General features: G+C 48.5%; 1 long non-coding RNA gene across 1 annotated transcript; it reads right to left on the bottom strand.

Moving 5' to 3' along the window:
* Window positions 1-6460: 6460 nt before the first annotated feature.
* LOC147998576 (uncharacterized) lies at window positions 6461-14118 on the bottom strand. Its single transcript, XR_015645154.1, has 3 exons — window positions 13661-14118; window positions 11554-12109; window positions 6461-6897 (listed from the first exon to the last, which is right to left on the bottom strand). It is a non-coding gene; the product is annotated as an uncharacterized LOC147998576 (long non-coding RNA).
* Between the last annotated feature and the right edge of the window lie 121 nt (window positions 14119-14239).

Here is a 14239-nt window from a genome sequence, read left to right as displayed (position 1 = left end):
TCTATGATTTACTTTTAGTTGCCGCACGACATTCGACCCGTGAATTGTTGTTAGCTTAGTTATTTGTTCTCCAGCTGGTGGGCGGTTGAATTGCTTCCTGCCTTTGGCTTCTTAAAATGAAGTTATTAACAGGGGGTGATGGCACACCTTTATACCCAGCCCATGGGAGGCAGAGCCAGGTGGATCTTCGTGAGTTCAAGGCCAGCTTGGTCTACACAGAGAGTTCTGGGCCAGCAGGGATACACAGCGAGACCCTGTCAAGAAGGAGGAGGAGGGGGAGGGAGGAAGGAAGGAAGGAAGGAAGGAAGGAAGGAAGGAAGGAAGGAAGGAAGAAAGGAAGGAAGGTAGAGGGAAGAAATGAGAGAAGAGAGAATAAGGAAAAAGAAAGTTCTTGAGTTCTTTTTTTTCTTTTCTTTTCTGTTTTTTTTTTTTTTTTTTTTTTTTTCCGGAGCTGGGGACCGAACCCAGGGCCTTGCGCTTGCTAGGCAAGCACTCTACCACTGAGCTAAATCCCCAACCCAGTTCTTGAGTTCTTTATATAGTTTAGGTATTAGCCTTCTATTGGATGTAGGGTTAGTGAAGGTTCTCCCAGTCTGAAGGTTGCTCATTTCTCCTATTGACTGTGTCCTTTGCCTTACAGAAGGTTTCCAGTTTCATGAGGTCTCTTTTATCAATTGTTGGTCTTAGAGCCTAGGCCATTGGTGTTCAGTTCAGGAGTTTTCCCCCTGTGCTAATGAGTTCGAGGCTCTTTCCCGCTTTCTCTTCTATTAGATCCAGTGTATCTGGTTTAATGTTGAGGTCCTTGATCCACTTGGACTTGGGTGTTGTGCATTGTGATAAATATGGATCTATTTTCATTTTCCTACATACAGACCACCAGTTGGGTCAGCACCATTTACTGAAGATGCTTTCTTCTTTCCACTGTGTGTTTTGGGCTTCTTTGTCAATGATCAAGTGTTTGTAGGTATATGGATTTGCTTCAAGATTTTCCATTCTATTCCATTGATCGACCTGTCTGTCTCTGTACCAAGAGTATTGTTTCCCTAATTTCTTTCTCAGCCTGTTTATCATTCCATTGATCGACCTGTCTTGTCTGTCTGTGTAGCAATACCATGTGGGGTTTTTTTTTTTTTTATCACTATTGTTTTGTAATACAACTTAAGGTCAGGAATGTTGATTTCCCCCAGAAATTCTTTTATTGTTGAGAACTCTTTTGGCTACCCCTGGGATTTTGTTTTTCCATATGAAGTTGAGGATTGCTCTTTCTACGTCTGTGAAGGATTGTGTTGGAATTTTGATGGGGATTGCTCTGAATCTATAGATTGCTTTTGGTAAGGTGGCCATTTTCACTATGTTAATCCTACCTGTCCATGAGTGTGGGAGATCTTTCCATCTTCTGAGGTCTTCTTTGATTTCTTTTTTCAGAGAATTAAAGTTCTTGTCATACAGATCTTTCCTTCACTTGCTTGGTAAGAGTTACACCCAAAAAACCAAATAACCCAATTAAAAATGGGATATAGATAATTCATTAACGGAAGAGTTTCAAATGGCCGAGAAGCACGTAAAGAAATGCTCAAAGTCCTTAGTCATCAGAGAAATGCAAATCAAAACAACCCTGAGATTCCACCTCACACCAGTCAGAATGGCCAAGACCAAAAATTCTAAGTGAAATCACATGCTGGTGGGGACATGGAGAAAGAGGAACACTCCTCCATTGCTGGTGGGATTGCAAATTGGTACAATCACTCTGGAATTCAATCTGGTGGTTCCTCAGAAAATTGGAAATAGTTCTACCTGAAGACCCAGCTACACCACTCTTGGGCATATACCCAAAAGATTCCCTACCATATCACGAGGACACGTGCTCCACCATGTTCATAGCAGTCTTATATTTAATAGCCAGAAGTTGGAAACAACCCAGATGTCCCTCAACTGAAGAATGGATGCAGAAAATGTGGTTCATTTATACAATGGGATACCACTCAGCTATTAAAAACAAGGACATCGTGAATTTTGCAGGCAAATGGATAGAACTAGAAAATATCATCCTGAGTGAGGTAACCAAGAGGATATGCATGGTATGTCCTCACTAAGTGGATATTAGCCAAAAAATACAGAATACCTAAGATACAACCTACAGACCATAACAAGCATAACAAATAGAAAAGCCCAAGTGAGGATGCTTCAATCTCAATTAGAAAGGGGAAAGAAATAATCACGGGGGTGGGAGGGAGCAAAGGGAAGGAGGGACCTGGATGGGAGAGGGGTGGGAGAGGGGAAAGGGAACAGAATCAGGTATGGGGGGGGGGGCAGAGAGAAACTCAGAGAGACAGGAGAATGAATGGAAATAAGCAGCCTTGGGGAGTGGAAGGTGTGTGTGGGGGGTCCTTCTAGAAGATACCAGAGACCCAGGAGGTGAGAGACTCAGGACTCACTGTGGGTGAGTTTAGCCCAACATTGGGTAGAAGGAACACGAAGAGTCCACCTCCAGGAGATAGTCAGGGCCTCAAGTGCAGGGACTGGGTTACTAACCCACAGTCAAAATTTCTGATCCAGAATCGTCCTTGTCTAAAAGAACTGCAGGGACACAAATGGAGAAGAGACTGAGGGAAAGGAGGTTCAATGACAGGTCCAACTTGGGATCCACCTCAAGGGGAGACACCTAGGCCTGACACTATTACTGATGCTATGATGTCCTTACAGAAGGGAGTCTGGCATGGCTGTCCTCTGAGAGGCCCTACCAGCAGCTGACTAAGATAGACACAGATACTTACACCCAACCATTTGACTGATGTCGGGGACCCCTATGGTTGAATTAGGAGGACTGAAGATGAAGGGGAGGGTGACCCCATAAGAAGACCAGCAGTCTCAACTAACCTAGACCGCAGGGAGCTCTCAGAGACTGGGCCACCAACCAGGAACATACATGGGCCCCTGGCACAAAATATGGCAGAGGTCTGCTTGGTCAGGCCTCAGTGGGAGAAGATACACTAAATCCTCAAGAACCTTGAGGCCCCAGGGAAGGGAGATCTGGGGGGGGGCAGCATCCTCTCAGAGGCAAGGGGGAAGAGGAATGGGATGAGGAACTGCGGGAGGGGGAACTGGGAGGGGAAGGTAACAACCAGAATGAAAGTAGATGAAATAAATTTTAAAAACAAGCAAAAAAAAAAAAGGATGAGGAAAAATAGGAAAAAGAGGAGAAGAAGAGGAAGGAGAAGAGGAGGGAGAGTAAGAGGAAGAAGAGGAGGAAGAATAGGAAAAAAGGAAGAAGAGGAGGAGGAAGAGGAAGAGGGAGAAGAGGAGGAGGCAGAAACATCTACCATTAAAACTGTGTACACAAATGATCATTTCCATGTTTTTCCCATAGGACTAAACAGCTGTGTCTTGATGTTGTACAGGACTGTTTTCTGAGCCTCACTGATGTATTTGCAGGATTTTAAATCATCTGGGAGAAGAACAAGGGGAGAAAGAAAGGAGGAGGGAGAAAAGAGAAAACAGGAGGAGGGGGAGGGAGTACTATGAAGAGAGAGGATCCAGCCATCCTTCCCAAACAGGGGCATAAATTTCCATCCTAAGTGTATGTGGCTACTGTCCATGGGTGGGGAAGTCCGAGAGGAGGAAGCCGTGTGTGTACAGTCATGGAGGAGTTATCCATGCTGTCCTTCCAGTGTGGCTGCGTTAACATCATCTACGCTCCCTCCCATAACCCCTCACCCATTGCTCTGTTAGTAAGCCCAATAGAAGCCTTGGTTCCCCGGCGTGAACTCCGGTGCAATCCTACCATGGTCTGAGGCAGTTGGAGGAAGGCATGGCATTCTTTACTTCTTCCCCTGAGAAGGAGGGGTGGGGCTTTGCGACTAGAGTCACAGCGGAAGCCCCCATCTCCCCTGTCGAACCATTCCGTCTTCTGAGCATGTGTGAGATTCTAGCCACTTGACGTCCCCACTGACGTTTGCTGCCATAGATCTGTTTCGATCCCTGCTGGTCTGCTGGTGGAGTCTGTCTTGGGTTCCCCAGTCCCCTGGTTGTGCAGTCCTCACCAGCAAGAATGTGCTAGAACTCACCTGGCCACTTCCAGGTCGATGGATAGTATCTATCTTAAAAATGCTATCTTATTTTAGACCCCGACCCCTCCCGAGTGCCAGCACGCAGGGATTTCCGGTCACACCTGGGGCCATTTGCTCTGCAGAGCAAAGCTCACGAGGACTGGTTGTCTGTGAGAGCTGGCACAGCCTGTCCAGCCTTCCTGTGGCAGCCACTCTGAGGTGTCACAGAGATACAGGCCTTCCCTTCTGTAGACTTCAGTTCAGGCCCTGTCCTATGCTACCTGTTCACGTTCCTGCCTCTTCAATGTGGAGCTCTGGGCCCCACCCTACAATACCTGTTCACGGTCCTGGTTCTGGAAATTCCCAGTTGGTTCCATGGTTCCTTTGATGCCAGCCTGGACAGGATGTATTCCCTGGTGCTCCTTCTAGGTGCCTTTTAGATGGTACACTCTTAAGCAGTGGGTCACAACAGTCTCCTAAGACTGCTGGAAACACTGATATTTATGTTCCAATGCATAAGAGTAGCAAAATTACAGATATGGAGTAGCAGCTGTTGGGGGTCAACACAATAGGAGGAACTGTATTAAAGGGTGGCAGCATTAGGGGGGTTGAGAACCATTGTTATCAAGAAACATTGCCCCTCTGTCACCTCAACAATAGACCAAGAGCAGAAACCGAGCCAGGAAGCTGTTCACTTCTTGATGTCTTCTTGGGGACTCCAGGTCTTGCTCTGTTCTCTGCTGCTGAAACTGGACTCGGAAGCTTCCCACTCTCCTTTTCTCAGGCCTCAGTGGGAAGTTGTCCCTCATCCAGGCCTTCTGGAAGCTTCCCTTTTAGAGTCCCTGATGCTGAAGAAGCAGAAAATGGTTCCATCCAAACACAGGACTTGAGAGGAGGATGATGAGGGGGAAGCCTAGAGCCATCCTGAAATCCCACACTTGCCAAGGGGATGCCTGGGATGGTATAGAGGGTGTGAGTGAGACCCAGTCCTCTAGGATTTGCCCAGGCACATGCAAGTGATGTCTTTCCTGCCATTGAGATGAGAGGACAGGATTCCTGGGGCATCCTGGGAAAGGTGATCCTTCCAGACAAAAGAAACAGAGGGTGTCCTATTTCAGAACCCTCAGCTTGAGGCATAGAGAGAGTGAACCACATCTTCATGTGGCATGAGCAATGACCCTACTAAAGGGAGCTTCTTCTCTCCTGGGGTGTGAGCCTTGTCCCCTTCCTCACATGATCTGCGTTGTGGGAACAGTGTCCCCAGTCAGTAATGTCATTGGGACTTTGGGCAATGTGGCTAAAGAGGGATTAAGCTATGGTGACAGTGGTGTTGGCCTCAAGTCACATTCATCCTGGCCTCTCATTTCTTTAGTTCACTGTCGAAGGCCTCCTCCCATAGGTGAGTGCCAGTGGCTTGTATGGCATTGCTTCTGCTGCTCCTGTTTCCAGCAAGTCCTCCAATAGCCATCTAGGAGGCTCGCCATTTTGCTGAAGATGCTCCCTCCATGCAGTGGGAGTGGCTCGGTATTAACAACAGGACTGGCTAGCATGTGGCGGGTGGCTCATCACTCAAAACCAGAGGAGCTGAGGGATTCCGGCACTTCTTCAACAAGCCCGGGGGACCTCTGCTGCTGCTTCACATCCCTGCCCAGTACAGAGAACCCCATTCTACTTCATAGCTGCGCAACCATCGGTTAACTTAGATACCCTTGCAATTTTCTTTCTGGTTAAGCCTGCGAAAACCCACTAAGGCGCCAAAACATACGCAAGCATATACGCATGCACGCACGCATGTACGCAGGCAGGCACGCACATACGCAGGCAGGCACACACGTACGCAGGCAGGCACGCACTACGCAGGCAGGCACACACTACGCAGGCAGGCACGCACTACGCAGGCAGGCACGCAGGCAGACACGCACGCACGCACGCACGCATGCACTCATGTACACAGGCAGGTAGGCACGCACGTATGTATGCAGGCATGCATGCAGGCATACATGCGCATACACAGGTGCACACTCATGCACGCAAGCACACACACATACACACACACGTGCACGTGCACACATGCCCACACCATTTTTGAGTTGGGCTGGAGTCAAACGAATTTACGAAGCAGTGTTTTCAAAATGAAGTTTGTTTCTGCTCCGCGGATCCTGGCTATGGATTAGATATCTAACCATGGCTTCCAAATATGGATTCTTCTGCAAAGTTTCCGGTGGAAAGACTTGAGAGACCCATCTTAGCCAGCCTCCAGCTCCCAAAGGCCAGTGGGCTTTTCTATCTTACACCAGCTATGACATGATACTCCTGTCCTAGGAAATAACATGGCGATTGGCTGGGTCTGAGCAACTTGACTGAGGGGTGCGCTTAGTGTATGTCTATGAAAAGAGGAAAGTCACAAGTTAAAGGAGGATATGACTAGTTAATTTTAGAGAACTTCGAGTCCATGTCTGGGCTCCCTGGGAGAGCCGCATGAATTTAAAGTGGCTTACCATGTTGTTCTTGGGCTCAGGGCTAAGGCTGCAATGCTGGCCTGCCTTGTCCCCGCTCCAGGGACTCCACAGTCCTGTCTGGGAGTTCACATGACAAGCCCCTGTTAGAGACTTGTCACACGGAGGTGCCCAGGACAGGAAGGAGATAACATTCCTCTGGGTCTGGGAGGAGCAAATAGTCCCTTGTCCTTGGCAGAGAGCCACAGCTGGATTGTCTCGAGGGCCCATCAGGATTTCCAAAGAAGCTGCTGGCGGTAGACGAAGACATCTGCTTTGTGTAAGAGGCATAGCTTCAACCTTGGCTAAAAGCACTGGCTTCTTCAGAGCATAGCCTTCTGCATATCATTTGTTTTCTGAAAGTGCATTTTCAAGATAAAGAAGGAACAAAGTGTTAAAGGGTTTGGGGGATGGCGTCCCCTGTACCTGAGCTCTGAACAGTCACCCACTTATCTACACAGACCAGCTCCAGCCCCATGCTCTATCTGAATTAAATCCCACTCTTTTCCTTCTTCTTAAAATTATCTTTATTTTCTTTTTAAAAAAGTTTTTATTCATCATTCCATTCATTTACATCTCAAATGATATCTCCCTTCCCAGTTAACCCTCCACAACCCCTCATTCCATCCTCCCTATTCCCTTTCCCATTTGCTTCTATGAGGGTGCTCCCCCAGGGTGCTCCCCCACCCACTCCCACCCCACCGCTCCAGCCTTCCCCTACACCGGGGCATCAAACCTGCACAGGACCACGTGCCTCCCTTCCCACCGACTTCAGATAAGGCCATCCTCTGCTGCATATGTATCTGATCGACCTCACTTTTCATTCATGAATCTTTGAAACTATAGAGACAAGGGAACTCCCTGATTACTGACGAGTCTCTCCCAGGCCCCCCTCTGTTCATGATGCCGCACCTTTGTGATTTTTGTGGTACTGTATTGGGGCGAATCAGAGCTATGCTAGCACTTCACGGTTAGTGCCTGGTATTCATCTCCACGACATCCAGGGGCACTCTGGACCAGTGTCATATCCAGAATACCCAACCCACCTTAAACTAGTTCCAGACCCCTCTCTAGCATCCAGGCGAATCACACTTCTGCATTCCTCACATCTGTGTTTTGTAAGGATGTTTTTTCTGCTGAGTTTTATGAAGGCTTTGAGCTTCCTCCAGACAGCTGTTTCTGTTGCCCTTGGTGGTGAGGATCCTGAGCTTTGGGACTTGTGTGATTTACGTGCACCACAGATTTCGATTTACGTGTTTCAGCTTTTTCTTGCAGTGAGACATCTCTTCCTATGAATTTTGTTTAAATGTTCAAATCCATAAAACTTGACCTGACCCAAAAGATCAGGATTAAAGGATCCACCCTGCCCACTCCTTGCCTCAGAAAGAACTTATCAGTTTCTGGGAAGCTTTTAGAAAATGACAGCAGTATTTTTTTATTAATTCTTTGAAAATTTTCTTTATGTATCTGATATATTTTGATCATATACTCCAATTATCCACCTCTTTCTTGACCCACTCCCAGCCACTCCTAACTTGGCCCTTTAAAAAAAAATAACAAAAACCAACCAACCAAGCAAACAAACAAACAAAAAGAAGTACAGTTTGTCCTCCTCAGATACTTGTGGGTGTGGAACATAGTTGACCCACAGGGCCATATCCTTAAAGAAAACTGTCTCTCTGGTCCTCAGAAAGACCCCCAACTAGCAATAACTCCTTAGTAGAGGGAAGGGCTCATGAACCATTCCTTTGAAGTTCTTTTTGTGATACTGAGGTGGCCATTTTTATGTTGATTTAATACAAGCTGGAGTCGTTTCGAAAGCGGGAACCTCAGCTGAGAAAATGCCCCCGCCCAGACTGGTCTGTGGACAAGCCTGTGGTCCATTCTCTTCATCAATGGTTTATGCGGGAGGGCCAAGGACACTAATGACAGTGCCACCCCTGTGCTGGTGATTCTGGGGGCTATGAGATGGCAGGCTGAGCAAGCCATGGCAAACAGTCCAGTAAGCAGCACCCCTCCATGGTTTCTGCTTCAGTTTCTACCTCTAGGTCCCTGCACTGCTTGAGATCCTGTCCTGGCTTCCTTCGATGGTGGCTGGTGATGTGGAAATGTAAACTGAAATCAGTCATTTATACCCTAGGCTGCTTAGGGCCCTGGTGTTTTAACACCAGCAGTAGAAAACCCCATTGAAGACAAATATTGGTACCAGGAGTCGGGTATTGGCTGTGGCAGAGTTGACCGTGTTTTTTTTTTTTTTTTTTTTGGAAGGATTGTAGAAGGACTTTAGAGCTCCGGTCTGGAAAGGCCAGCGAGCATTGAGACCCTGGTGAGCGGTGGTGGGGACTTGGGGAATAAGGAAGCTGACCACAGAGCAGACGGTAGAGGCCTGGCTTGTGGATGTGTAGAGGGAAGCAGAGCCCGAATTCTGGTTTGTGGGAGTGAAACCTTGACTCTACCAAGACAATTGATGCTGGTTAGCCAGAATTGAAAAATCAACACTGATAAGGAAGACTCCAGCGTCGGTGGGGACAGTAAATTTGGGAGCATTTGCTCAGAGTTGGCACCCATGCTGGCAGCTGAACTTGGTAGTCTAGGTCACCTGGATGGTAACGGCTTTGAAGGCATGAAGCAGTCATGGAGAGCAGCTGAGGCTTGGTACCAGATAGAATCCCTGAAGAGAGGCCAGAAGGGGCCGTTGTCGGAGGTGTAGCCTTAAGTTTAGTAGACAGCCCGAGACTGGAGGGGTCATGGAGAGGAGCTGAGAGTGTCACGCAGCTGTCGCAGGAGACCTGGGAATTTTTTAGAGACATCAGTAGATTCCTGACAAGGACAGCGGCGGGTGGAGCAGGGAGCCAGCCTGAGCCTATGGAGCAAGCTGGATGTGCTGTGAACGGTAGAGCCAGAAAAGTCCAACTGTCCAAGCCTTTGGAGCCCGGAAGATTGTGTGTGACTCTCAGACATCAGACGCTGAGTTATTGAACACTGTTGGAGCTTGGGTTTGCTTGGTTCAGATTGTGACTGTGCCCCGGGGTCTTTCCATTTAGAGGAAGAAAGTACATAACCCCTCTCCCCCTCCCCCTCCCTCTCCCTCTCCCTCTATTTATCCCTCTCCCCCTCCCCCTCCCTCTCCCCCTCCTTCTCCCTCTCTCTCTCCCCCTCCCCTTCCCCCTCCCTCTCCTTCCCCCTCTTCCTCTCCCTCCCCCTCCTCCTCCCCCTCCCTCTCCCCCTCCCTCTCCCTTTCCTTCCTCTTCTTCTTCCCCCTCTTCCTCTCCCTCCCCCTCCTCCTCCCCCTCCCTCTCCTTCCCCCTCTCCCTTTCCTTCTCCCTCTCCTTCCCCCTTCCCCTCCCCCTCTCCCCCTTCTTCCCCTCTTCCTCCCCCTCACCCCTCCCCCTCTCCCAACCCCCCTCACCCCTCCCCCTCTCCCAACCCCCCTCTCCCTCCCCCTTTCCCTCTCCCTCTGTCTCTCCCTCTCCCTCTCCTTCCCCCTCCCCCTCTTCTTCCCCCTCTTCCTCCCCCTTTCCCAAGCCCCCATCTCCCTTCCCCTCTCCCTCTGTCTCTGTCTCTCCCTCTCCCCCTCCCTCTCCCTCTCCCCCTCCCCCTCCCTCTCCCTCTCCCCCTCCCCCTCCCTCGCTCCCTCTCCCTCTCTCCCTCCCCCTCCCCTCCCTCTCTTTATCCCTCTCCCTCTCTCTCTCTCTCTCTCTCTCTCTCTCTCTCTCTGTATCTGTCTCTCTCTCTCAACAGGAGGTCACAGTTGAGAGATTTGGGAGTTTTAGAGAGACTTTGAATATTTTTTTAAAGGCTTTGGATATTGTGAAGCGATTAAGCTCTTCAAGCCTTTGAATCTATAAACATGGTGGGACTTTTTAAAAGTTGAAATGTTTTATATTGTGATTTTAATAAACCCGGGATCTTGGGGACAAGCAAGAAAGGAAAGGTTGTAGCTGACCAGCGATGTGCCTGTGTGTCAGGTTGATAAGGGGCCAATTGTGCTGGTTTTTATGTTAACTTGACACACGCTAGAGTCTGTTTGGAAGAGGGAACCTCACTTGAGAAAATGTCCCCACCAGATCTGCCCGTGGGTAAACCTACAGTCCGTTTTCTTGGTTGATTATTGGTGCTGGAGGGCACACTCACGGTGGGCAGGGCCATCCCTGGGATGGTGGTACTGGGTGCTGTGAGAAGACAGGCTGAGCAAGCCATGAGGAGCAAGCCAGTAAGCAGCACTCACCTGTTGTGATAATCATTAAAAAATATGGTGCCTTTTATCGTGTGCTACTGATGGCACTGTAGGGCCACATGGCATCTGCAGGGTATCCTCATCTCAGCTGTGCGGCTGGTTCTAGCACATGGCCCCCTGGTACTCTCCGACCTGGGTGGGCGCTCCCTGGCGTTAGTTCCAGCACCGTAGGGCCATATAGACCTAACAATAATTTATCTCAGGGGCTCCATGCTGCCCCCAAGTACTCTCTGACCCAGGCGGTCTGTGAGCCCTTCCAACATGGCACCTTGCCACGCTGGTCCCAAGAGTCAGTTCTGGCACTGGAGGGTCATGTGGAGCTAGCCTTAATTTATCTCTGGTTAGTATCTCTCCCGGCTGCCCCTCTGCTAGCCACAAACTCTGCCCACACTCCAACACACCCAACAAGTTCAAAACTCCAGCAACTTGTAATTTAACAATGACTTTATCTCCGATTTACTTAGCAAATTTTACACCCCGCAGAATGTCCACACCATAAACTTAGAGCCAAATGAGAGAAGATATAAACCGCCCACCTGGATAAGATAAATTGACCTATAGAAATCCATCCCTTAAGGAATATTCATGACTACCTATGGCCATTTAAGGCCACATGGATCGGGGTCATCGTTCTCCGTTACCATCTTGATTCTTCTTCTCCTTCCCCCTCTCTCCTGCCTTACAAAAGCTTTGTCCCCGCCTCATTTTTACTGTCCAATCATGGGCCTTGACCTAATTTGTGCCAGCCCTCACCTGCATGTAGACATCAACTTACACTCTCCCATGGCTTCTGCATCAGCTCCTGCTCCAGGTTCCTGCCGTGCTTGAGTTCTGTCGGTGATGGATTATGGCTTGAAAGTGTAAGCAAAATCCATCCTCCCTTCACCAGGTTGCTTGTGTTTAAGGTGTTTTATCACCAGCAGCTGCAACCCTAACTAAGGCAAGCACCTTTGACCCAAGATGAACTTGGTGAATTTTGTTTTATAATACTTAATTTGGATTTTTTTTGTAACCTTACTTGACCTTTGATTAACTATTGTGTTTTCCAATTTTGTGGTTTTTGTGGGTTTTGTGTGTGTATGTGTAATGTCTGTGTCTGTGTGTTTCCGTGTGTGTGTGTGTGTGTGTGTGTTTGTGTGCATGGTGTGTGTTTGTGTGAGTGTGCATATGTGTGAGCGTGCACATGTGTGCGTGTGATTTCTCATGCTGCTTCATTTTTCTCCGTTTCTGTTGTTCTGTTCAGTTTGTTTGTTTTATTGCCTTGTTTATTTTCTAAAGGGAGAGAGAAAGAAGTGATGGGGTTGGATAGGTGCTAGGGAGGTGGGGAGGACCTGGGAAGAACCAAGAGGAGAAACTGCGATCAGAATATGTTGTGTGGAAAAAAAGATATTTTCAATTAAAAACAAGAGAGAAACAGATCTGGGTCATAAGAAAATTACCATGCAATTCAAACTATCTTTTTTTTTTTTCCGGGGCTGGGTACCGAACCCAGGACCTTGAGCTTCCTAGGCAAGCGCTCTACCACTGAGCCAAATCCCCTCAAACTATCTTTTTTTTTTTCTTTTTTTTTCTGGGACTGGGGACCAAACCCAGGACCTTGCGCTTCCTAGGCAAGCGCTCTACCACTGAGCCAAATCCCCAACCCCCAATTCAAACTATCTTGTCAAGGCAAAAAGGTTTCCCCTCTACAAAAGGATGTGTAGTTTTATGTAGCCATTCATGTAAGCAGGCACACCATGGGGCCTGCTGTGATTTTTATCCCATGGAGGAGTCCTGTGCCTCATTCTGCCTGCTATTCTTATACTAATGCTAATTTGAAATGCCACACTTGATCAGCAGCTTTGAATGCCCAGTTGCAATGTTGAGCCTATATCCTGATTTCAGGAAACAGAAACCCCAGAGGCATTTGAAGTTCTTCAAAACGACTTCTTTACAGATTTTTTAGGTGGCATTTTATCTTATTTAACCTTTTTCATAGAAAAGACAGGACAGTTTGTTTATGTTTCCCACAAGGGGAACAGCCTGAGTCTGTGAGGGCAAATGGTTCCCCTCACTGGGACCTTCTCACTGCTTGGTGGCCAATGGTATCTAGACAGCCCCCCCCCCCAATCTTTACAGCAATATAAACTATCGGGGCTTCATCAATCTGATGGGTGAGAGTAAGTTTGTGTCTACCCAAGTCCAAGCGAGGGCACTACACTTGTTTGTGTGCCAAGGGTCCTGGCGGCCATTTGACCCACTCATGGCTTGCCCTACTCCATTTTGGTTTTTTCCTCAGTGTTTCTGGACTCTTTTTATTAAATAGATTAGTCTGTGCGACAACTCCCAAGGGTCCCTAACTCACTACCCTGACATTCCCTTGAGTCATATGGAGTCTTACACAGTATTGGGAAGGGTCTCCTGTGTCCAGGTTACAAAGTAATTCTCAAGCCGCTCTGTGTTCTTACGGCCCATAGTTTATTTCTCAAATCTGATCCACTTGGAACCTTGTCCTATGGCATCTCATGTGACACACAAGGACATGGAGATGCTGGTCCTCTAGCTGGAAGCCTGCCTGCTCCTACGTAAACCATCTTCCTGCTATGGGTATGTGGCTGATCCAGCCCCTTCTGCCTCTGGCTTACTTAACACACACCAGCGCGGCACTGTTAGCAGCGGACAGTTTAGAGTATTTTTAACATCTGCTGGGAGCAGCCCCACACCCCCGCCATTGCTTAATTGTTTCCAGGGTTCTCCGGACTCTTCCTGCTTATTTTCTCATATGGGTTTTAGGGTAAACATGTCTGTTGCTGCTTTCATGTTTGTCTTTCGTCTCTTTGAGGACAGCAGACGGCCATCAGTTTTCCCATTGTGCGCCCTCCCAATTCTCCTTAGTCACTTGCCTCGTGTTTATAAGAGCCGCGGCTAACACTGCTTCTTCCTCGCTGGTTCCCACACGCGTAACCACCTCGGCACGCCTCTCCGAGGGTGTCATAGATATATGGGCACCCGGTCTCATGCCCATCATTGGTGAGAATACCACAGGGTGCCCAAAGGATGCCAGCCTGGCTGTTTATTCTGTGGGTGAATCCCTCCTGTGCAGGGTGGTAGTGACATCTTATTTCGAAGCTTCTGAAGGGCGGCCGAGTGGAGCTCGGGGTGTGAGGGGCGTTCCTGCCCAAGCTCACCTAGGGACCTCTGTTGGCTGTCACTGTGTGTTTTTTCCTGACCTCCTGTGTCTTTGCTCAGCAGCTGGTACCAAGTTCTTCAGAGTGTCACCTGCATCTCCATGTTTCCTGCACCGGGAGGCAAGGCTACAGTCTGCCCTCCCTCACTTCCTTGCTGTTGGTATTCTGTCTAAGCCCCACCCCTCACAGCTATCTGGCAACAGCCAGGTATGCTCCGCCCCACAGTTGCCTAGCAACAGCCAGGTATGCCTGACTATAAAAGGGGTTTCTTGGCCTTACTCTTCTCTTCCCTGC

The sequence above is a fragment of the Rattus norvegicus genome, chromosome 20 (genome assembly GCF_021556685.1).
Source record: "Rattus norvegicus strain SHRSP/BbbUtx chromosome 20, alternate assembly SHRSP_T2T, whole genome shotgun sequence".
NCBI lineage: Eukaryota > Metazoa > Chordata > Mammalia > Rodentia > Muridae > Rattus > Rattus norvegicus.
The sequence above is the reverse complement of the archived record's forward strand: the minus strand, read 5'-3'. Positions and strand labels throughout refer to the sequence as shown.